General features: G+C 56.0%; 1 protein-coding gene across 2 annotated transcripts in view; it reads right to left on the minus strand.

Annotated features, from left to right (window-relative positions):
* Nos1 (nitric oxide synthase 1) overlaps positions 1 to 22,174 on the minus strand; it is a 142,905-nt gene extending 120,731 nt beyond the window's left edge. For both annotated transcript variants that reach the window (XM_078039112.1, XM_078039109.1), the window contains exon 1: positions 22,049 to 22,174. The gene's annotated coding sequence lies outside the window, so the exon portion shown is untranslated. The remainder of the gene's footprint in view (positions 1 to 22,048) is intronic.
* Positions 22,175 to 24,262: the final 2,088 nt, after the last annotated feature.

Below are 24,262 nucleotides of genomic sequence, written 5' to 3' on the forward strand. Positions count from 1 at the left end.
CATTCATTCGTCCAATAAGTGTTTATTGAGCACCTACTAAGAGCCAGACCCTGGGCTTGGTTCAGAATAAACACACACTAGGACTCTATGATCATGAGGCTGATGTTCTACAGTGTCAGGGGGGTAATAGTGCTAGGGAGAAAACCAGGACAAGGGACAGGCAGAGGGAACAGGGAAGCTGGGGTGGCCAGTAAAGCCTCCTGATGAGAAGACACCTCATCAGAGACCCACTGGAGCTGGGGGATTAAGCCCTGAGCCTACCTGGGGCAGGAGGTCTCCAGGCAGCAGGAACAGCACGTGCAAAGTCCCTGAGGCACAAGTGTGCTTGGGGTGGGGAAGAAGTAGCATGGAGTCTATGGCAGGGGAGGGGGAAGACCCCAAGGTCTCGGGGTGGGGGGGTCAGGCCTCGTGGACCCCAGGGAGGACTCTAGGCCCAATTCTGAGGTTGCCGGGAGCCATGGGAGGCTTTGAGCAGGGGAGAGGGGCCACGTGAGTCTCTCCATGTGGGAGATAAAGGCAGGCCCCCATGAGGATATAGGGGACTAGCAGGGTGGAGGGACTGACGCAGCTCGGGGACGATGTGGTTTAAACCCTGCGTTCTGGAGGGAGAGGCCATCTTTTTGTTCTGGGGATGGAGAAGGAGACCCTGACTTGTCACCTGCCTTCCCGGCTGGGCCCCCCAGGCCCTGGCTGCTCTGGGCTGTTCTGTGTGGCTGTGGTCGGACTCTGAGCAGCTCCACGGGGGGTCAGGGGTCATCACCAACCTCACCCAGAGTCTGGCGGCCTCTCTGCAGGCAGAGGGTGACACACTCCCCTAAGTCCCTCTCTCCCCTCCCCACCAGGAGAGGTGTCGGTGCCCACCCAGGAGCAGGGCCCGCAGGCTCTCCCGGGGTCCTGGTAGGCAGGGAGGGAGTGCTTTCCTCAGGGCCCTCCTGGGGGCCATCGGCATGGCCTGCCACTTCCGTCCCCGGGGACCAGCTGCTCTGAGCTCAGGTTCTTTACCGGAGACCCCCCACTCACCCACAGGCTTGTTCATCTCCTGAGCTTTCCCAGGGGGCTCAACCCCAGGGGATGGTCACGGCACCACGGCCCGAGACTCGGCCAGCCCTGGGTGCGGATCCTGGTGGCACTGCCCTTTGCTGCCTCTGTGATCTCGGGGGGGTCCCTTCACTTCTGTGTGACTCAGTTTCTCCTTGGTGAAGTGGAGATCGTGAGAGTTCATAGAAGGACAAGAAGCCGAACAGTAACCGCCATCGTCATGATGGTTGTGTCTGCCTGGGTTCCAATCCCGGTGACACCGTTCACTTTGGGGTGACTTTGGAATACCCCACAGGTGACGTTTCCCAGTTCCCAGTGTAGGACTCCAGAGTCCTTGTCACTGTTCTTTTGCATGTACAGATTCTGACTCACCTGCTAGAGGAGGAGGGAATAGTTGGAGCAGAGATGATCCATCTCGGCGAAGAACCTTCTAGATCAGGGGGCCCATGGACACCCTGGTAGCTGGCCACAGGTGCACGTAAAGACTATCTGAGATTGGATGCATCCGTCCTCCCAACCAGACCCAACAGGCAACTTGCAGAATTGAACTTTACATAATAAGCCATTTACATTGGGAGGATAGATTGTTACACAGCAAGAGCTGACAGATACATCACGGGGAGACCATTACAAGGAACCATCACTAACCCAACATTTGTCAGACTTGAAGCATCCATGGAGGCGGGGCTTCCTACCTCTGGGAAACAGAGCCTTAGTCCATGCTGCTTCCTGGCTGGTCCTTTGGGGAAGCCCCTCAACCTGCTTCCAAAGTGGGGACCATGAATCCTCCTGCCCCATGAACAGCAGCTTAGCAATGTGCCTGGTGTCTACCCACGGGATGCAGCAGCACCCTGCACCCTAGTTGTGACAACCAAAAATGCTTCCAGATGTCACTCAGTGTCCCGGGATGGGGACCAAGTTGTATCTGGTTGAAAACCCACTCACATAACCCCCTCGGGCGCTCACAGAGCCAGGCAAAATCTCCTCCCTAGCTGAAGACAGCAGAAGGTGGCAAGACAGGGCTAAAAACAACACCGCCGCCCAACCAAGGATCATAAATCACCGGGAAGGGGGCTCTCTGGCCCACAGGGCGCCATCTGCTTCCAAGTCAGTGGTGGAGGTGGCCGTGAGCGGGCATGGAGGGGGGAGGGGCGGGGAGAGCCAGGTGGGCAGGGAGGGCGGGTTGGAGGCTGAGACGGGAAGAGGTGCTGTCTGGCCGGGTCCCCAGGAGCAGGCTCCAAGAGGAGGGTTTTGGAAGCAAAACTTTGCACATGATGAATCTCCCCGTGGCCCTAAAGACACCATCGCACCTCTGTCCCTGGGACTCCACCTGCTTGGAACGCCCTTCCTCGTGGGCCCCCTTCCCTCCAGCTCAGTGGAGCCCCATGGGGAGTGTCTCTGGACAGCAGACGGTCACTGTCACTGTCTCCACCGCGGTTTACGTGATTCTCAGCCCCCCTTCCCCATGCCTGGCCCCGGGGCTGGCTGGCACGTGGGGAGCAAGGCGGCTCTGCTGGCACTGAGGATGGGGCCAGCGAACACCTCCACGGAGGACTGAAGTCCCCAGGGCTCAGAGCGTCCCCCCAGGGTGAGGAAGGCAGAAGGGAGGCCCAGACCTGTGGGCCCCAATGTCCTCTCCAAATGTCACCAAGACACAGAGCAGGGTCCCCAGCAGACGAGTTCATCAGATCACGTGCAACTTCTGACCCGCACCCAGACCCCACCTGGAGCCCCCGGGAGTTGACATTTCCACTGAATCCCGTCCTCACTGGAGGGACAGCAGGCTCGCACGGCCCCAGCGGCAGGGTCACCCGGCCTCCCAAGCGCCCGCAAGCCCTTGCGATGCACCAGAGAGTTTTCAGACTCTGCTTTGGATCCTCTCCTCCCTGGGGCCCTCTCCAGCCGGGAGAGGCCCTATTCTTAGCGGCAGGATCACCTTTCCCACGGCTCTCTGCCCACCCCAGCTGCCTGTCCCTGCCCCCCTGGTGGGTATTTTCCTTAACCAAGTGCAGACACTCTGCCCGGGATCCCCAGGGTGGACAGCACCAGGGCCCAGGCGCGGCACAGCCCCCTCCCCTCCAGGCAGAGTGACTGGCCTTCCCCTGCGCTGGCTTCATACCTGGCACTGTGGCTGCTGGGTCCCCCCTGGGGCTCCTCCTCCTCCTCCTCCTCCTCCTCCTCCTCCTCCTCCTCCTCCTCCTCCTCCTCCTCCTCCTCCTCCTCCTCGGAGCTGGCGGTCCTGGGCAGGCTCTGGCCCTGCTCTCTGGGAGGCCTGCTCTCCGGGGTTCCTGGCAACCTGGCGCGGAGCAGGTCTGACTCCTGGCTTAGTGAGTCCTCCCCCAGGGCTCCCAGCTGTGAGAAAGGGCCCATCTGTGTCCCTGGGGCCCTGTCACCTGGCCCAGTTGTCCCAACATCCTGGGCTGCAGGTGAGCCTTCTGGGCGGAGGGCAGGGGACCCAGGGGACTGGGGAAGGGAGTAGAGGTAGCTTAGCTCACTAGCCTTGGGCTCGACAGGCTTCCGGTTCGGAATGGTTCCGGATGGTTCCAGAAGGTTCTAGAAGTCTGTATTTTTAACAGGTGTACCGGGGATTTTTGCCATTGGGAACTTGGGTGACAATGAAGGACGTTCTGAGAAGGGGCCTCTGGTGGAGCAAAACCCTGGGGACTGGCCAGGTGGAAGCTGGGTGGCCTGGGAAGTGTCAGGACAGGTGGTGGTGGGGCAGACAGGGGGCAGGCTGCGCGGTTCTCCCAGTTGTCACCCAACCTGCCCTTACATCCTTGTCCGGTATTCTTTTTATTTATGGGACCCCCCTACCTCACCCCAAGAAGGCCAGCCTCTCGTGGGCTCCCATGCCCCAGGCCTAGCAGGGCCCTATAACAAGGGAGAGGCTGAGCAGGGACCGTGGAATAAATGAATGAGTCCCGTAGGAGAGGCCTGAGATGATGGACAGGCAGACAGGCCAATAGAAAGGCGGGTGGAGAGATGGAAACCAATAGAGGGAGGGACAGAGAGGTGGGTGGGGAGGCCCCAGAGCCCGCCCTGCAGGCTGAGCCCCTGTCCACTCTCTCCGTCCTAGAGGCCACTTTCACTCCTACCAACCTGGCCCAAACTCCTCCTTCCTCTCTGGAAGCCCGGCTGCTCCCCTGCCCACTTCCAGGTTCAGAAATTTTGCTCACAAGTTAAAAAAAAAATGTTGCTGCTTGCTGTCCTGCCAGACGGTCAAGGGCCAGGACAGAGGTGTCCTGTGCAGAAATCAGATCCTCGGGTGCAAAGCTGGGGGAGCTGGGGGCTGGGCCCTGTCTCAGTCACTGGGGCTTCAAGGAGACCACCGCCCCTGCTTCCCAGCCTCAAAAGGGAAGGCTGGAAATTCTTAAAAAGCACAAAGAATAAAAATACCATCCCTCCTATTTCCTCCTCCACCTTTCAGCGCTTATCCAAGGAAATGCTTTTTAAAATTGCATCTCATTTTTATATGGATCTATATTCCTCTAAACACAAGATGTAGCATTTATGCCACGAGGTGTTTATCTGGTTTTAAACAAATGATAACATTCTCACAACCACTGAACCGATGTAGGCATTATTAGCCCCATATTACAGGTGAGGAAACTGAGGCCAGGAGAAGTAAAATAACTTGCCTTGGGGCCAGGCTTGGAACCAGGCAGTTTGAGGTCAGAATCCACCTTCAACTCCCTTGCTGCAAAAAATTAGCCTATGAGGAGAGATAAAGCTAAAGTCCTCTTTAACTCCCAGATCCAAACCCAGTGCCCTATAGCCCTCCCCAGCAATGGGACACCAAGGGCCAGGCTGAGGGGGCTGGTCACCTGGCACGCAGGTACTAAAAGGCTGGTCTGTCTGTAGCAAAGTTCCCAACAATAGCACAAGTGGCTAAAGTCAGCCTTGCTTTTCTTATCACCATGCCCTGACTATTCTCAAGAATGTCAAAAGTCAAAAATTCCCCGAGGGAATATTTTGTTTCTGAACCATTGCTGCATGACTATTAAGTTTTAATAATAAGATTTGAATCAACACATTTTTTATAATGTATTCTTTTATGAACGCCCTATTTTACGCGGATGCCAATTCAAACACCTGCCTCCCCGGGTCCACCCTGGTCCCTGACACAACCAGACAGACTCACCCACGCATGATTATTAGTTTTTTTTTTTTTTTTTTGGAAAGTTTGAAAGTTAATAACATTTTGGAATCGCTCAAAGTCACTGCAGGCTCAGTGTGCCTTCCATCTCTGGATACCGTATCTGCCTGTGTTTAAACAGTTGATTCAAAATAAATAGTGATTATAGCACAAAGAAACCGCACCAGAGTTATTTCTATCATTCCTTGCCACCACTCAGAGCGCTGTTTAAAATTCATCCGTGTTTAAAATTTAAAAGGGTGAAGCTCAGCATGAGCCGTGAGGCATTCAATTTGGGGGTACTCATTAAGCCCCAATTTTTGGTTCCTCCATGATCTGTTTTGCTGAATTCGAAGGCATCTTGAACACTGAAGTGTATTCTTTAAAAATAATTGGTTTAAATGAAAAAAAAAAAAGAAACAAACCATGAAAATAATACTTATTATTAACTGAAAATAATTTTGTCACGTGGAAGAGGGGGAGTGTCAAAATAAATGATCTGCCGCAGGTGACACAAATATCCGCCCACCTTAGTGCTTCCCGGGGCTTCCCAGGGGGATTGGATGCTGGGAATCTCTCCAGTGTCTTTCCAACGTTGGTCTCAGTGGATGTATACGAATATCCATGTCAATAAAGTATGGATGGAGTTATTCTGCCTAGGTGCACATGTTCGGCTGTGCATCCATATCATTATGATTTCAGCATCTTCTCCAAGTTCCTTTTCTTGTCCTGCAGAATAGGTTTTCGATTTGGTCCTTGTGAGCGCTCCTCGTTCTAGCACTTTCTTTAAAATTGTCCAATTATTATAGAAACTTCGACTTATGCTCTCCCAGTGGGCATCATGCTGGATCCAGCTTTTCACTGTTACGAACCCCATGCCCTGGGCTGGGTTTCTCTGGCGGGTCAGGGTCAGAAGCTGCGTGGTAGGGTTTGGTTGAAGAGACCCCGTGGGTCCCTTCCTGAAGCCAGCCCGCGGCTGCTGACAGTCTGGGCTATTTTCACCCCTGACCTTTCCCAGGATGGCTCCTGGCCAGGCCAGGCCCTGGACGTCTTTCTCACCTCTGGTGGTGACTCCTGTGTGAATCTCGTGACCCTGTGGCTGTCACTAACCCCGTCTATGAGCCTCGTGACTTGGGCTATTTAGGTAACTGTCCCCATCCCAACACACACTCACACTCCCACGCACACACACGCGCGCTGTCCCTCAGTCCCTCCACGCCAAGGAGACATTTCCAGCCCCGATCATATTACTCTGCTCTGCGTCCAGGCTGGTGGCCGGCGGGGGAGGACAGAGGCCATTCTGCTGCCTGTCCCCACCCAGCCTAGGCAGTGCTCCAGGCCTGGCTAATTCTTTTTTTTCCTTTTGCAAAAAAATCCTCCCAACTAGCCGGGACATCCTCAAGGGCAGAGACAGTGTCTGGCTCACTGGGTCCCCAGAACCTGGCCTTGGGGCCTTGGAGAATAACCAGTTGGTGGATGTCAATGCCAGTGGCTTGGGGCTGGGCCTTGGGCTGTCGGGCACTGTCCCTGTGGACAGGTTCTCATGTCCCCTCGTGTGGCTGTGAGTAGATGGTCCTGAGAGCTGTGGTGACGACCGTGGCCAGGTGACACACTTTTTATGGGTGAGGAAACCACGGCTCCAACAGCTGAACTGATTTGCTCAACAGATTCCTCCACGGTCAGAATCGACACCAAGTAGTGCTGCTGGACTTCTCCTCTCTGGCCCTTGTCATCGGACGAGGTGACATGGGGAGTTTAGAAGTGAAAGGGGCTCCATTTTTAGCCCCAACTCCACAGCCCCATTGAAAAGACTCCGGCCATCTCCCACCAGGATCACTGCGGACACCTCTGAACTAGCTGTGCCGGTTCTAACACCCCCACGGGTCCCACACAGCACCCAGGGCAGTCTTTCTCGCCTGAACGTCCCTCTCCCGCCCAGCTCAAAGCTCACCTGTGGCTTCCTGTTCCAAATCCACCACGATGGCTGCCAGGCCCCCTGGACCCAGAGCCACCCTGTTCTACAAACTTCGCCTGTCTCCCTTCGCCCCGTGGCCACCTCTCCATTCTCCAGCTGTTTCCTGTAGATTTAAGGCCACCTGCTAGAAGAGACCCTGAGAGACACTGGGGCTGCCAGAAGCAGAGGTGCATGGAACAGATCCTCCCTCACGGACCCTGCACGAATCCACCCAGTGAACTCATGGCCTCCAGATCTCCGAGAGAAGAAAGCTCTGCTGAATGAGCTGCCTCGTTTAGTCATGTGTCATGGCAGCTGCTGTAGCCTAGATCCTGAATGTCCCCCAAAGGCCCATGTGTTAGAAGCTTGGTCCCCAGGGTTGTACTATGGGGAGGCAGTGGGCCTTTAAGAGGCGGGGCCTAATGGGACACCTTTAGGTCATTGGGGATTATGGGACCAGGGCCCCTCCTTGCTCTTTTGCTTCCTGGCAATGAGATAAGGAGGAGTGTCACCCTCTCCTGTCCATGATGTATTGCCTCACTTTAGGCTCAAAGCAAAGGGGGTCAATCAACCATGGACTCAACCCCCCCACCCCCAAAACTGGGAACCAAAATAAGTCTTCTCTTTATAAGTTGATTATCTCAGGTATTTTGTTATAGTGACGGAAACCTGGCTAACACAGCAGCCCTAGGAAACGAACATGCCTCTTATCCAAGGTGGTTGATACCCCGCACTCCCACCACAAGGTGGACTTCCACTATCCCTCTCATTTCAAAGGGAGCCCTCAAATCACAGTCATGTGCCTGGTGTCCCACAGTACACCTGAGCTTCAGAAAGGATGGCTTGGAATGTTCCAGGCAGAACCCGCCTCGGTACAGCAGGACTGCCTCCTGCCTGCCTTTGTGCTTGTTGAATCTGTGTCCCTGTGGGTGGACAGGAGAGTGAGAACAGTGTCCCCTAAAAAGGCTCTATTCGACATGAGCTGATTGTTCAAACAGCCCTGGGGTGGCAGCTGGGCCCCAGGAGGGGCCTTGGCTGAAGGCACCCATTTCAGTGGGTTTGTGGCTTCGTGTGGGAGGACACCCCCATCAGACTGTCAGTAGGGTCCTTCTCTGCCCCTCAAAGTCATGGTGGAGAAAACCCACAATTGCAGGCTGCTTTCCAGGGGACAGAGGCATCAAGCCACCAATTATAGATGTCCCCATGGCTCACTGGTTTCCCCTGTTTGTCGACAGTCTCAGAATTCTAGGAATGAGACCAACCATCTAATTATGGGACACCCATGTGTTTCTGGCCGTGGCCGAGAACACAGAGACGAAACACCATTCACACCAGCACATGGGTGTGAAGACTTCAGTTAATAATATTGAGCTATATTGGGGGTTTTGATAAGAAGTATATTTTAGGCATTCTTGCTGTGCACATACACACACTCAGTGACTGAGATCATGTAATTTTTTTTTTGGTACCGGGGATTGATCTCAGGGGCCCTTGACCGCTGAGCCCCATCCCCAGCCCTAGTTTGTATTTTATTTAGAGACAGGGTCTCACTGAGCTGCTTAGGGCCTCGCTTTTGCTGAGGCTGGCTTTGAACTCATGATCCTCCTGCCTTAGCCTCCCAAGCCACTGGGATGACTGGTGTGCGCCATTGCATCCAGTTTGAGACCATGGTATGAGACTATGGATGTGTTAATTTGCTTGAATATAATTTCACTTGTTATATGTCAAAGCCATCATGTTGCATATCTTTTATATATATATATAACTATTAAAAATCAATGCGTACACGGGAAACACAGGAATGGTCCCAACAGTGTTGTTGGTGGTGGTTTTTATCAATTCACAAGCTAGTGAGAGCATTTTCTTGCTTGCCCATAGAGATACTTTCAAATCTTTTCATCTCTGGTACCCTCAGATTTCCCGAATCCAAGATCAACTAAAATGCTTGTATGGTTTGGATCTAGGGATATCCCCCTCTCCCCCACAAAGCTCATATTTTGTAAGCATTAGTTCTAATGCAGCGGGGTTCAGAGGTGGGGTTCTCTGACCTCATCCACTTGCTGGGTCAATCCATTGGTAGCTGAACCAGGTGGGACGTGGCTGGAGGAAGCAGGTCACAGGGGTGTGGTGGCCTTGGATTGAATTTTTCCCAGCCCTCCCCAACCCCATCCTCAGTTTCTGGGTGCCCTGAGCTGAGCATCCTTCCTCTGTCACACACACCCTTCTGCCGTGATGTTCTGCGTCACCTGGGCCCCAGAGCAATGGAGTCGGCCAGTCACAGACTGAGACATCTGCAATTGTGAGCCCAGAATAAACTTTTCCTCCTTTCAAGTTGTTCTTGTAGGTATTTTGGTTATAGCAGTGAAATAAATTAAATAAACTAATACATTGCTAACGTGAGCAACTTCATAACTTAGACTTTAGTCCTAAAAGAAGTCTGCGCCCAGGGCCATGGTGGTCTGCCAACCTCCCGAGGTGGTGAGCGCAGTTCAGGGGGTGGGTGTGTGTTTCTGCTGTTATCAGACTCACACAGGGGTCCCCTGAGCATAAAGGGGTTTTCTGGTAAGAATATCTGAGCAGGCTACTCATGCCCAGGGTTCAAGCCAAGGGACACCCACCAGTGACTGAGTCCTACTGTGTGCAAGTCACTGAGCTCTGCCACTTGGCTGTCCCACAGCTGGCCGAGGACTGGGATTTCAGCTCAGGTCGATCCGATCCCAAGCTGGTCCCACCCTGGCACCATGTCATCTATGAGAATGGAGTGGGGTAACCGAGGGAGGAAACGCACCCTGGTCCCTGGTCCAAGCACTCAGCAAGCTAGGCACTGAGGTGACAGAGTCCATGGGAGGATCCCTCAGGTACACAGAGCAGCCCACCCACACTCAGTTGTGGCTTGCTGGACAAAGTCCCCATGTCCCCCTCAGAAGAGTGGGCTTTGCTGCCTTCTGTGTTCCCACGGATGCCTCTTGTCCCTTGTGCTCTACTGCATGCTACCATAGGGCCAGGGAGCCATTGCAAGCCCGGGTCTTGGGGACATGTGCTGTTCTGGCTCTGCCACTTATCAGCTATGTGACCTTGAAGTGTCCACTTAACCCCCAGGAGCCTCAATTTCTACATGTATAGAAATGAAGCTAATGGCACCTATAATTTGCATGCCAGGCGATGATGTCTCCTGCTTGTTCTTTCTACTACCAGAGGCATCCCCCTCTTTCTCCATCCGAGTCTTCTTCTCCTACCAGTAAGAACCCAATAAACCAGGGCGATGATTAATGCGCCGGAGTCCTTGCTCAATTAGCCATGCGCATGCGCACCCGCCCCTCGCCCGACTCCAAGCTCCTGGGAGGCGGTGATTTTTCAACTTCACATCCCCGGCACCTACCATTGTCACTGGAGCATAATATGTCCTTAGGAAATGTTTGTTGCTGAATAATAAATACAAAGAAGGGCCAACTTACCCCGTGGATGCTAAGCAGCAGAAATGCAGAGCCCCCAAAACATTCCAGAAGTACGAGTTTTAGGAAGAATCAGAGACTTTTTTTTTTTTTCCTTTTGTGAAGTGCTGGGAATTAAACCCAGGGTGCTCTACCACTAAGCCACATTCCCAGTCCATTTTTATTTCACTTTAATGGTACAAGGGGCTGAACCCAGGGGTGCTCTACCATAGAGCTACATCTCCCACCATTTTTATTTTATTTTATTTTATTGAGACCTGTTTCAAACGTTGCTGAGGGTCTAGCTAGCTTCCTGAGGCTAACCTTGAACTTGCCATCCTCCTGCCTCAGCCTCCTGAGTCGCTGGGATCACAGGCATATGTCACTGTGCCCAGCTCCACGATTCATGTTCTGATGCATGTATCCACTACACCAGGGATAAAAAGGTCACACACCACCCATCCTTCCAACCACTCACCTTTTGCTTGCCCATGTATCCATCCCATCCTTCCAGTTATTTATCTAACATTTCATCTACCAATCGATCCACCCATCCCTTCATACATCTATCTACACAAATGCCAATCACGAGCATCTTTATGGAACATTTCAACTTCTAGGCACTGCGCTGGGTATCACTGCATAACGCACGGACCCCACCTTTAAGAGATTTGCATCCTACATGAGTGAGTCAATAAGTAATCTCCAGGTGAGGAGAGGGAGGAGTACAAGAGGCTGTGATTCAGAAGGGTTGGAAAGGCTGCTGGGAGAGGGGCTGCAGATAGATTCGTGGGCCAAGGCAGGAGAGATGGTTGGGAAGAGCCCCCGCCGAGAGAGCAGCTCCTACAGAGCAGGGAGAGGAGACGCCTGCTGATCTGGGAAATGCAAGTGCCTCTCTCTGCCGGATCATGCCAGGTTAAGCTGGAAGGGAAGCGACTTGGCCAGAGTCCAGGGAACAATTGCAAAGAGACTCAGGTTGAGTTTGAATTTGAACTTGGTGCCAAGGGACTGGGGCGTCCTGGATTGCTATTGAGGAGTTTTGATTAAAGAGAGGGGACTTTAGGAAGATCTCTTTCCCAGGAAATGGGTTCTCTTTTTGAACTAAGAACAGCCCCAGGAGGGAAGCTTCCAACTTGGGAACAGGAGCCAATAGCCCTCTGCCTGCTGCCTCTGGTCTTGCTGTCCCCTTTCCTGGGACCACATTCCACCTGTTTGAAGACCCAGCCGTGTTGATGGCAGGAGAGCTAATGCTTCAGACCAAGGCTGATCTCCTCCCCGAGAAAGCTGGCTAGAAGCTCTAATGGGAAGTTCAGATCCCAAGAGCAGGAGAGAGTTCCTGTGGGACATGATTCTGGGTGACACTGTCCCCTTGGGCTGTGCCTTGGCCTCTCATTGGGGGATGGTCTGCATCATATCATTCCTACTTCCCTCTCTGGCCATGAGAGAGGCCGGAAGTTCATTTCCCAAACAGAGGCTAGGGTCTAGCTAACTTGCAGAGGCTGACCTTGAACTTGTGATCCTCCTGCCTCAGCCTCCTGAGTCCCTGGGATCACAGGCATGTGTCACTGGACCCACGCATATCCCCAGGGCAGAGTGCAGACTTACTGCTCTCCTACTATGGGCTTTTAGGAGAAGTCAAAGCAGGTTCCTGCTTTCTAAGGGCTTATCCTTATATTAGGTGGGCGGGATCCACCCAAGCAAAGATCCCGTCCTCAACATCGACAAGGCAAAGAATGGGGAGTGGGAACAAGTGCAGCCCCGACATCTCCCCTGAAACCGTGTGGGTGTCAAAATACACTGCCTGTAAGAGGTGGAAGAAGAAATGAAAGTGTGTTATGGCATCTCTTAAAGTTGCTACAGTAACCAATGCGGGACTAAAAATAGAACCAGACCTAGATTGGGAGAACAGGGCAAGAAATATCAATAGATAAGGTCTTAGGTCTGTACCTCAATAAATAGCGAGGGTAAATGTGGTACCCAGAGATGGAGAGATAATGCAAAGGAAGCAGATAGAGGCTTAAGAATGAGAGCCCCTGGGACACGGGATAAAAGCAGGAAGGGGTGGGCAGCGAGCTGTTTCCTATGGCAAAGATTTTTCTCTCAATGGATTCCTTTTTCACTGGGTGCCTGTTTGTACCTCAAAGAAGTGAACAAATATAGATAAATCTGTTCTGTTGGATGAAGTCAAGAACAGAGTGAATGTGTGGGGCAGGCAGTTAGCACGTTCGATCTGGAGTAAGGAGTCTGAGAGTGTATTTCAGAGGGACTTGAATTCGGGTGGGAAAAAGTGACGCCTTCATTTTGTGCTAAGCTCTACCTGAAATCTAGCATTCGCTGCTACTGCCAAGAGCCCCAAAGCCACGGTGCTGTCTGTTGTCGGCAACCGTGATGATATCCCCAATGGGAGTCCTAAGTGTTTTCAAATCACCTTCTAGTTGTCGCCAATATCTCGAAATATTTATGCTCAGCCTTATTTTCAAAATATAATATTTCTCAGGCTCACGGCTGGCTCTTATAATTAATGTATCAACAACAAGACACAGAACCGTATCACAGGAAATGACCGTCTCCCGTCAGCTTCTTTCAAATAAACACTCCACGACGACATTTCAAGACAGTTGGTTCCCTTGCGATCCTGGGGGTTCTGTTTTATGCATGTAAAACATTATTCTGAGACAGGGTCGGTGGGCTTCCCCCAGACTGTCCAGGGCTCTGTGGCCCCCCCACAGAGGGTGGAGGCCCCCACGTGTTGAAGTCCTCACAGGCTGAGGGAAGCGGGGACACGGAAGGGTGGAGAGGCAGATAGCAAGAAATCTGGCGGAGCCGGGATGGTCCAAACCACGCAGCAGTGGCAGCCACGGGTTTATTTACTGCGACCTCATAAGTTTTGCCACCTGGCGATCAGCTTTGACGATGGCCAGAGGAGGGGACTCCTGCTATTTTTTTCCCTTTTAGTCTAGGAGACATGTCCCAGATGTGCTCAGGGACCGGTCAGGCCCTGCAGCAGGAAAGGTGAGCTGGGTCAGCGGGGGGGCTGCCTGACTCTGCCACCCCGGTGCCTGGACTCACCCATCCGCTGCCAAGTGCGGTGGAAGGTCTCAGGCTCGCTGGACAGATGAAGCCACCCAGGATCAGACGAGCCAAGGGGAGCCACGTCGCGGTCTCTGCCTGCTGGGGAGAAGCAGCTGAGGTTTCCTCCTGCTCAGCTGCCTGTGGATTCCTTCCTCATGGCCGATGGCAGCCCAGGGACTGGGAGGTCAGGGAGCCTCAAGGCAGTTCCTTGGGCGTTGCCTTGAAGTTCAAACCCGCCTAGTTTCTCCTAGGAACTTTGTTTAGATTCTTCTTTCTGCTTTCAGCCTTTTGGGACCCTCCCAGCTTGGAACCCGAATGCAACCCAGACCTCTTTGTTATCCTCCCTCATTCGCATGCATGCTCCCCACCAGCGCAAGAGACACTTGAACTTGAATTTGTCCGGTGGCGATTCCCACCCCCGAGGGGTGCCAGCATCCTTTTTCGGGGGTTAACTGATACCTCTCTTATCACTGAGCCCCGCTACGGGGTGCCCGTTCTGCATTGTGACAGTGACTCTGCCGAGCTACCTCACTGTCACTACTACACAAGAGCAAGGACAGACTGGGAATGAAGCACAGAGACCGTCCTCCGTGAGCCCGGGGGAAAGACCCCAGGAGGGCACGCCACGCCGGGTGAGCAGAGGATTTCCACCAGCAAAGGCATAGAGCGCTGCCGAAAACCAAGTCACCCCTGTGGGAGAATCAAAAGAATTTTCTGGAAGCCAAAGAAATCTGTGCTAATGAAGCTCTTAAAGAGAAAGAGAGATGCTCTCGGCCGCACGGCCCACTCTTACTCCCTGAGTGGCAGTGCTGTCTGGCTCAGCAAGAGGTCAGGCCTCCCATCCCACCCGCCCCCACGTTTTGAATGTGAATTTACCGGTGGTGCAATTGCGATTGTGTTGAGTGTGTGGACTTAGTGTGGCTCCCCAGCCGTCGGCGAGACAGAAGAGTGAAGAGTCTATGCCTGTTTTCGTGCTGGGACACGTTTCAACAACATCAGGATAGAAATATTTCATGGCAGTACTGGAGGGGGGTGGCGTGGGCACAGGCGCCCTTTAAAAGCATTCCGTGCTGAGACACCGAGGTGTGGGTCACATCCGCCGTTCAAACACTCCTGGTCACTTGGAGATCAAGTTCCAAATGCTTAGCCTGGCCCAGGTCTCTTGCTGGTCTCTGTGGTCAGATCCTCTGCTTTGGCTAGAGGGGTTAATAGAATGTCCTTCAAGTGGCCTTAACAGTGTCCAGCAATACTGCCCCAGAGGGTAGGGTCGATGTGTGCCAGATGCTCCAACCATCACCTAAAGCCTTGGTGGGTGCCTGGGAAATGATGCACCTATGAAATTACCATCAGCCGGGGTGCAATCCCGGGGGTCCGAGGGAGGTCCAATGGCCTCTCCTGAGCCCCCTTCTCTGCATCTTACAGCCTGTTCATGGGGGCAGAAAGGAAATTGAGGTACAGGAGTTAGCCAGAGTGGAGGGGCATCCTGAAAGGAGCTTGGGGGCACTCCAGATTATTGTGGGAAAGAATATTCCGGGGACTGGGGAATACACAGGCTTGAGGGTAAGGTCCAGCTCTGTGTGACCTTGGACAAGCTATTAACCACTCTGAGTCTCTGGTTCCTGGTAGTTCAACAAGACAAAGGGCCATTCCAGCCCCAGCCACTGCATGGAGCAGATGGGAGGGGTGAGGGGGTCGGGTGTGGCAGGTGGGAGGTCAGCAACCCAGGACTGCAGTCATATTGCCAGGGGAATAGTGATGGGCTGCAGCTGGACAGTTGCTCAAAGAGCCCGCAAAGGAGGAAAGACAGACAGGAAGAGAAACAGAAGCAGAGTAACTCTGTCCCCTCCCTCGACCAAACTCAGGGGCAGTCCCCAAGAGACTTCCTCCCATCTCCACACACGGACTCCTGGACCTGATTTGGTGGTGGCTGAGGATGCAGCAGAGATGCTGGAAGCGTCCTAGGCCAGCCTCATGGGAGAAGAGGGAGTGTCCAGGGGGGGCCATAGCACAGAGTGCTTGGAGCAAGGGATGCCCATGCTGGGCTGGGCTAGGCTGGGCTGGGCTCCCTCAGTTTTCCCCAGAGACATACGCTCCAGGTGGGCCCCCCTCGACTGCATCTGTCACTCCCCAGTGGAGGAGAAGATGGGAGAAGCTCTTTTAAGGCAGCAGGATGTGACAACGTGGTGGTCTGGGAGGTAGGGGACATGGCGTGCCTTTCTGTGGTCTCAGAGCCGGCATGGCAGGAGGAGCGTGAATGGGCAAGGCAGGTGGGGAACAGGGGCTGGATGGAGACGTGCAGGGTAGGTCCCCGGGCAATGGACTCAGCAATGGTGGATGCATTCATGGCCAATGGGTGAGAGGACGGACAGAGGATGACGGACAGGTGGATGGATGAAGGCGGGTATTCGTCAGCCCTCCTTAGGAAGGCCTGAGGGCCAGGTGGCTCGCCTCTGGGGACCTTGAGTTTGTCAAGGTTCCCATATTCCCAGAACTGACGAGAGGCTCAGTGTGTCTCAGCCACAGTGATCTGGGTGCCCATGTGACCAGCCACCTAAACACTGGGCATGCGGAGTCTATTACGAACTTTCCATTCACACCTGGTGTCACAATTTGTTGCACCAGGAATTAAGTGTGCCCCGTGTGACTCCACTCAGAGAATCCTGAGATGCTGGCTCCTGGTTTCCTCTGGACTTGACCCCGTCTCCCCTCTCATTTGGTGATCTTGCTTCGTATCCTTCATATCCTACAATCCATCCATGAGCATGAGGACAGGCTGGATCCCATGAGTCCTAGAGAAGCTTCAAACTGGGGGGGGGGGTCTTGGGGACTCTAACCACAGACAGAGGGATGGATGGACACGTGAATCAATCAGGGATGTTTGAATGACAACCGATACATGGACGAGTAGGTGGATGGGTGGGGAGACAGATGAATGAGCAGGTGGATGGATAGAAGGGATGACTGACAGGAAGGATGGGTGGGTGGATGGGTGGATGGAAGGCTGAATAGATATGAGGATGGGTGGATGGATGAATGACTAGGTAGGTATGTGGACAGATGGCTGAAAAACTGGCTGATGGATGGATGGAAGGATGATGATGGATGGATAATAAATGGATGATTGATGGATGAATGATGATGGATGGATGGATGGTGATGGATGGATGATGATGGATGGATGATGGATAGATGGATGATTGATGGATGGATGGATGATGGATGGATGGATGGATGATGGATGGATGGATGATGGATGGATGCATGATGGATGGATGCATGATGGATGGATGGATGAGGAGATGGTGGATGGGTAGATTGTGTGTGTGTGTGTGTGTGTGTGTGTGTGTGTGTGTGTAAGGAGACAGGAGAGGGTGGTTTAAATCTTTCAGATACTTTAATACCACAGATTTTAATGGCCACAGGACTTCATCAAAGACTCAAGACTTCCTATGGCCAATGTTCTCATTGGGAATGAGTCCATGTGTGGAAGATTTGCTTGGCAGGCTCAGAATGTCCTGTAGTCACTCCTGATTGCATATTCCTGGGGGCCTCTGAAGGACCACCACCATGCCCGAGGTGTCCATGATGAACAGGAAGGTTGTCTGGGGCACCAGCTCATGGTGGAGGGCAGAGTGGGCAGAACGGGTGCCTCCTGAATCTGTGGGACTTGCTGTCAGCAACACTGCTCGCCTCTTTAGGGGACCGGCTTTGTTTTCTCTACCTTGAGGTCTGACTCTGTGAGGCTGAGAATTTTCTTCCTAATCGAAAAGCAATTTTAAAGATGCACTTGGCGGGTGGGGGATGTGTGAGCGTTTACAGCCTCATTTATTCCTAATGAAGTAGAAGGGAAGTGGAAGCCAAGGGAGGAGGGATGGGATAAAAAAAGAACCCGGGAAAGTAGTGGAAGAACCCGGAGGAGAAGAGAGGGAGATGGTGCGTGTACGTGGGCCTGGGCGAGGCGCCTCATTACGGTGCTTAAGCGCTTGAGTGAGAACAAGTACAGAAAAGAGCAGCGCAGCTGGGCTCTGGCCCAAGCCCAGCTCCTGTGCTGCGGCTGCTCCCGGCTGTCCCTCTCTGAGTCTGGGGGGCTCAGTTTCCAGGTGTCTATGGGAGGAGCCACCTCGTGGGGCTGCTGGGAGGTCCAGGGGCATCCAGTGGGGACGAACAACGCAAGGGGCAGGGTGGCCAGGTCATCCTGAACAGGTCCCGGGGAGGGGAGGGGGCTCTCTGTCAAAGATTCCGGAGTTTGGGGAGGATGCATGGACACACGGACACACAGGCACGGCGCCTCCCGGTTTCGAACACACGACCCTCACACTCCTACCCTTGCACATCCTTACACACGTGCTCACCCTCACACGTCAGCGGACCTCCCGACACACCCCGCCTGTTCTACAGACTCTAAATACACACGCTCCCACACCGTCTCCAAGCCCCCATCACACGTGCCTTTAAACACATCCTTGCACAAAAACAAACCCCCACACACCTCTCCTCGGACGCCCACGTGCACAGGGACTCTCAGACCCAGATCTCCCAAGCGTACACCTTCACACTCACGTGCACGTACCCCCACATTCTTTAGATGTCCCCCACACCGCCCTACACAGACGGCTCACACAGCCACACCCCCAAACCCTCCAATACTCCCTCTCGCCCATGCGCGCCTCTGCGCACCGGTGCCCGCCGTCACGCTGCGCACACCCACACGCCCACACTCTGCGCACTTCAGTTAGACGGCCCCAGGTTGCCCAGCCTCCCTTCCCAGCAGAGCCCTGGCAGGAAGCAGCCTGCTCTAGCCACGTCCCTGCCAACCCCACAGCCCTGCCCCAGGCCCTGCCCACCAACGTTCAGACACAGTGACCGCCTCCACGCCTGGGCGCTCTCAGCGTCCTGCCTGGGCCCTGGCCCTCTTTCTCCCCCTGCCCTTGGCGTCAGATGGCCCCTCCTTGAACTTCACGCTCCAGAGGACGGGGACCCTTTCTCTCTGATTCGTGCGCGCAGCCTCCGCGCCCAGCACAGGGCTGGAGTTCAAGAAACCTTGCTGAATGACGGTGGACGGGGGCCTGGGGTTGGAGATGGTCTCAGAATGGGTTCTGGGCTTGGGGTGAGGTGAGGGACAGGATGGGCCTGGAGCTGGCCCCTCTCAGCCCATTCCAGGGCCACTAGCCTCTTGCTCTCCGCCGAGCCCAGCCCCACTGAGCCCCGCACAGCCTTGCTGTTCATTGCCTCCCGAAGCACTGACACCTGTGTGCGGGGCTCAGGTCTGTCGGGTCCAGGAGTGAGACCCCACCCGGCAGCCCTCTTTCTGCCTCCTGCCCTGGAGCCCTGGGGTTCAGCAGGGAGGAACCCAGATCTTCCCTAGATGCACAGGTCCCCTGTGACCGGACCCGCCTGGGCCCACCCACACTGCCCTCCGATTCATCCCAGGAACTGGGCGGTGCCACTTACCCCCCAGTCCTACCAGTCTCCCAGAAGGGAGGCCTGACTAGCATCCACAGCCTCCAGCAAGGGACGCAGAGGCTCCAGGGGGGAAGGGCTAGCGGTCAACTGTAGCCAGGGCGGCCTAGGATCTGAACCCAGGCCCCACATGCCACGATTCCCCTCTGGGACTGGCGCCCCCTTCTGGGTTCACTTAGCGTTTGCAGTTTATCCTCATCTGTCCTCTTGCCTCATCTGTCACCACCACGGGCAGCCCAGTGGATGACCTGAGAACCTCGCCCAGGTGTGCTTAGCCAGGCCAGGGCACCATGCTCCAGATACCGACCACCCTTCTGGTAGAGGAAGCTGGCTGGCCTGGGGGTGACACCCCCACAGCACCCCAGCCCCACAACTGAGTGGGCTGAGCTAATGATCGACACATGGCACTGACCAGACCTGCCCTGACCTCCGGAGGCAGTGACGCTGACAGATGTCCCCCTGCTCAGAGTCCCATGGGTGCTGAACCCCTTCTGCCCCCGTACCCCCCTTCCATTCAGACCTCTCCCCTGGTGCCTGGACGGTGCCGGCATCTAGTCGGAGCTTAGTGCACGTTTGCTGAATGGGTTCGAGAGGGGTACCTGAGTGACACCCATCTTCCTCTGACCTGCCCTTCTCAGTTCCCACCCAGGTCTCCTTCACGGCCACCTTGTTCATCACCTGCCAGATGTCCTTACGGGGCACATCCCCCTCGGCTGCTCTGACTTCATACCACAGTGCTTTGTCAGCTGCCCGGTAACCTCAGAGGGTCAGCAGGGAACCCAATCCTCAAGATCCTGGGCAGTGGGGTGAGACCCCACCTCGGGCTCAGCTTCGAGCCCTTCCCACAAATTTGTTTGGACCCGAATCTTTGTGCCTGCAAAGACCAAGGAGCCCTGTGCTGTCTTTGTGTTTTCCTGGCCCCTTCTCTTAGGGCACACCCTCCCTGTGCCACCACACCCAACCCGTGTGTAGAAAAGGGCACCTCTGCAGGGCTGTCCCTAGGGTTGAAAGCAGGGGCTTTGGGGTCCTGAAGGCTGTGGGGAGGTGGGCCGCTCTCCTGTCTCAGTTCTCTCAGGTGTGAAAGCAGGAAAGCTCCAGGCACGCAGCCGAGAGTCACGCAAGGTGACCAAGGTGAGCTAAGCCAGCGCCTGGTCATGGCAAACAGGAAGGAGTGGCTTCTCCTGTTTATCAATGACCTGAGCAGGCACCTCAGGCACGCTGGGTGACCAATCACCAATATGACCCCACTGCCTACTGGAAAAAGTCCAACGGTGAAGTCCATCCATCCTGTCCCCATCTGGTGTCGATGGTTCCCAGGGACCCAACCGGGACGGCCATCACTGGCTTCAGCCCAAGTCACCAATTCCGGTGGACCCTGGGGACATGCTGAGTGGTGTTGCCAAGGGAGGTCCCCATTGTTTGCTCAAAGGAACCCACAAAGAGACCTCGATGTCCCTCTGCTTGTTAAGTAGCTGGCATCTTCTAAGCCCAAGCCCCGGGTGCCCCGATGGCGGGGGAAACAGGAAGAGGGGACGCTTCTGGCATCCAGGCTCCCGATGGCAGCCAGAGCAGAGCGGGGCTCAGAGGCTGCCCCATAAGTCCCGGGCGAGGGGGGACCCAGGATCGAGGGAAGCTGTGGGGAGACCCCAGCGGCGTCTTGATGGGTCTTTTAGGAGTGAGTGGCTCAACCCGAGGTCCACTCCCACATCCAGTGCTGGCCCAGGTCCCCGCCGGGAGCAGCCATCTGAACTGACCAGGGGTTTCAGGCAGCAGCTGGGCTTCTGTCGGGGCTGCCCCTCCACTGGCCTCCCACCCTGATATGGTGCCAGAGACCCGGCCAGCGCGGCCTTGGCGAGGCAGGAAAACAGCCCAGAAACCGAGCCAGTTAAGGGACACCCGCGGGACTGTGCAGTGCGCTCTCGAGGGAGCTTGTGGGGCGCCCCCCTCGGAAACACGGACCCCCCACGTAGACGGAACCGGAAGGGGCAGCCACATACCCGCTCTGTGCCCAGGTGCTGGCTGCTGCCTGGTGGTGGCCGCTGCACTGTGCGCTGGCGCATGCGCAGAACAGACCCCTAGCCGTGCCCTGCAGGACGCGAGGCTCTCAGCCGCGGCCTTGCGTCCTCCTTGGCCCATGCACGTGGGCAGATGCCCCACAGGCGGGTCACTAGTGGTCACTACCTCCCCCCATACCCGCCTCCACCGCAAGCACAGACCACCAGGGGCTTCCACTGGGGGCCCTTCCATGGACACGGGGACTTCTCCCAGCCAGGAGCCAAGTTCACAGCCAGCGCAGGGACGGTCCTGTGTCACTCACTCCTCTCCATGACAACCCCGGCTGCCCCCAGCCTGTCCCTCAGGCAACAGCCACTCCTCCTTTATCCCCCCTGGGGCTGACCCCCTGGCTGCCAGGAGGTGGCTCAGCCCTGCAGTCCTGGCCAGTCTGGTGGCTGAACCAGTGGCCCCTGAAGCATCCCTGGGTCCTGGGCCAGGGCCCAGGACACGTGGCCCTGCAAAGCCTGTGGCCTCCCCCTGAGCGGTGGCCCTCAGTGCTGCAGCCTCTCCGGGCTGCTCCTCGCGGGGGTCCTCTGCCTGGCCCCAGGGGACCCCCCACAGCATGACTCTGGAGCTGGTGGCCTACAGGGACTCGACCTCAGATGCCCACACAGGGCGACGCAGACAACGGGCTCCACCGGGGACCGCGGGAGACTTAGGGCCCTGGAACCTCAGTCCTGCAGAGGCCCCTCACCGCCCACCACGTCCCCTCCAGACGCTGCGTGGGGCTGGCCCCTGCAGCTGTGTGACCTGAGAGGAAGGACACTGACCGGCTCGGGTCCCCTCTGGGGAAGGCCGGGGTGCAGGGGTCAGAGATGCACCAGGAGGCCCCAGGAGGAGAGGCTGCGGGAGGAGCCCCCCTGGCTGGCCTCCTGTCCGGGAGCAGGGCCCCCCGGTACTCACCGGCTCCGAGAGGCCTGGCGGGGCCTGGCGCGTCCCCCTCAGTCGGTGCTCCCCATCTGGAGAAGCCAGCGGCACTAATCAGCCGCCTGGCGTGGTGCGGCCGAGTGACTGGGGCTTAATTGACACCAGGTGGCCCCTCCCCAGGGGCAGGCTGGGAGGCGGCCCTGCGGGGCTGGGAGGCCAAGCCCTGGGCAGGGGGGCCGCACCCAGCCGGTGGCTCAGGCCTCCGGGGAGACGGGGTGCTGCGCCACCGGCCGGCCCCTCCTCCGCGGCAGGCGCCCTGCTCCCTGGGCTCCCTAGGCTCTGACCTTCCTTCATTCCAGAGGCAGCAGCAGCGGCCACCTCCTGCCCAGAAGGCGGGCAGCTCAGGTTTCCCCCCAGCTGGCTGGGGCAGCCTGAGGTGAGGGCACAGGTCTGCAGTGTCCTCCTCATTCCCGCTGGATCCTGACACTGGCCCACAGCCCACGGACTTTAATTGAACAGTTACTACGTTCCAGGTCCTGCCTGGTGCCCATTGGGATCACACAGACCCCAAGAGGAGGGGATTGATTAACTCTACTTTGCAGATGGAGAGAGGCTCAGAGAAGTTAAGCTTCTTCCCCAAGGTCACACAGCCAGAGAGTCAGGACATCAGGTCAGGGATTGTCATCATCACCTGCAAAGTGGATAACAGCATCCGAATTTCTTAGATAACAACCCTCAGGCTCAGGGGGAGGAAGCTGATCTGAGCCAAGTATGGGGTTAGGAAGTGCCACTAGGTTGGCACTATTGAAACCCAGGCCTTGTCTCCTGGCCCCCCTGTGTCCCTGCTAATATTAGGGTTCTGGGTTCGAACCAAAGCTTGCAGTTTAGGAAAAAGAACACCAAGCATGGAGTCAGGAAATCTGTGAGGAGTCTGCTGTGTGCCCTTGAGGAAGTTACTCTCCCTCTCTGGGCTTGACTTCTGCTGTAAATAACAAATGGAATGCTATGTGGGAAAGGTCTTGTGACTGGGATTCACAGGGCGGTGTTGGGGCATGCCTAGGCGGCTTCCACTCTGCCCCAGTGGCCCTTCCCAGAGGTCCCTGCCCCTGCCCCTGGCCCTCACTGCTGGAGAGCAGGACCCGACGGTGGAGTCGGACATTTCAGAACCTTCTCGGGTCTAATCTGCAGTGAGGCTCAGGGGCTCTTCTCCGTGGGACTTGTGGGACCCCTGGCAGGCAGCTCCTGGCTCAGAGGTCACACGGGTTCTGAGAACCCGCAGACCCAGCTTCCCATCCGGATTCTGTGCTCACCAGCTGCACGTCCTTCCAAGTGGCCCTGCCTCCCGGGTCCCCGCCTGTCATCTTCAACACCCCCCCTGGCCCTGCCGTCGTCACAATTGACATATGCCCTGCCCCGGCCTCTAGGTAGCATTTATTGAGCACCTACTGTGTGTGGATCAGGGGGCCAGGAATACCATGATGGACAAAATCGTCCCTCACACCCTTGTGGTGGAGACAGACAGACAGACACCCCCCCCAGGTCTGTGCGGCCCGTCCACTTGGGAGCACCAGGTGTCAGTAATCAGCGGTGACAGCGGGTAGCCATATGATCCTTCTAGCACTGTCTTCAGGGGGGACGGGCGACCCCAGACGTGGAGTGTCTTGGTTTCTTCATGGGTAGAAGGACGCGCCCGTTCGCCGTGGTCTGCCCCTGGGGGAACTCTGACGTGGAGCGTGGGATTCCAGAATGTTCTTAGGTCTAATCCTCAGTGAGGCTCACGGCTCCTTTTGGCCCGTCCTGCGGGCTCCCTGGCAGGCGGCTGGCGCCCGGCGCAGGTCCAGGCCCCACGTGGGCGGGAGGCTGAGCCGTGAGTCAGCGGGCAGCTGGCCGCTGTCAACGCGGAGCCCGGAGCCAGGCCTGGGGCAGGTGCCTGGGGCACTGAGCGCGGCTTCGGAATGACAAGGGGTGCCTTGTGCTGAGCTCAGGGGACCGCACCCTGGGACTGCTGGTGGGCGTCACCGAGAATGCTCTAGAATATTCCAAGAATCATGGAGAAGGAAGGAACTGGCCCCCAGGGGTCTCAGAGTCCCACGGGGGCTCTGAAGGGAGACCCAGAAATCAGGAGAGAATTCAAAACCGGGAGCTGCTTCTGCCCCCCTCCTGGCCTCATTGTGGCCTCTCTTCTCCTGGAAGCTTGTCCTGGTCCCCCAACCCAGGCAGGTGCTTGCCCCGAGCCCCCAGGCCTGGCCT

Source organism: Ictidomys tridecemlineatus, chromosome 2, assembly GCF_052094955.1.
Source record: "Ictidomys tridecemlineatus isolate mIctTri1 chromosome 2, mIctTri1.hap1, whole genome shotgun sequence".
NCBI lineage: Eukaryota > Metazoa > Chordata > Mammalia > Rodentia > Sciuridae > Ictidomys > Ictidomys tridecemlineatus.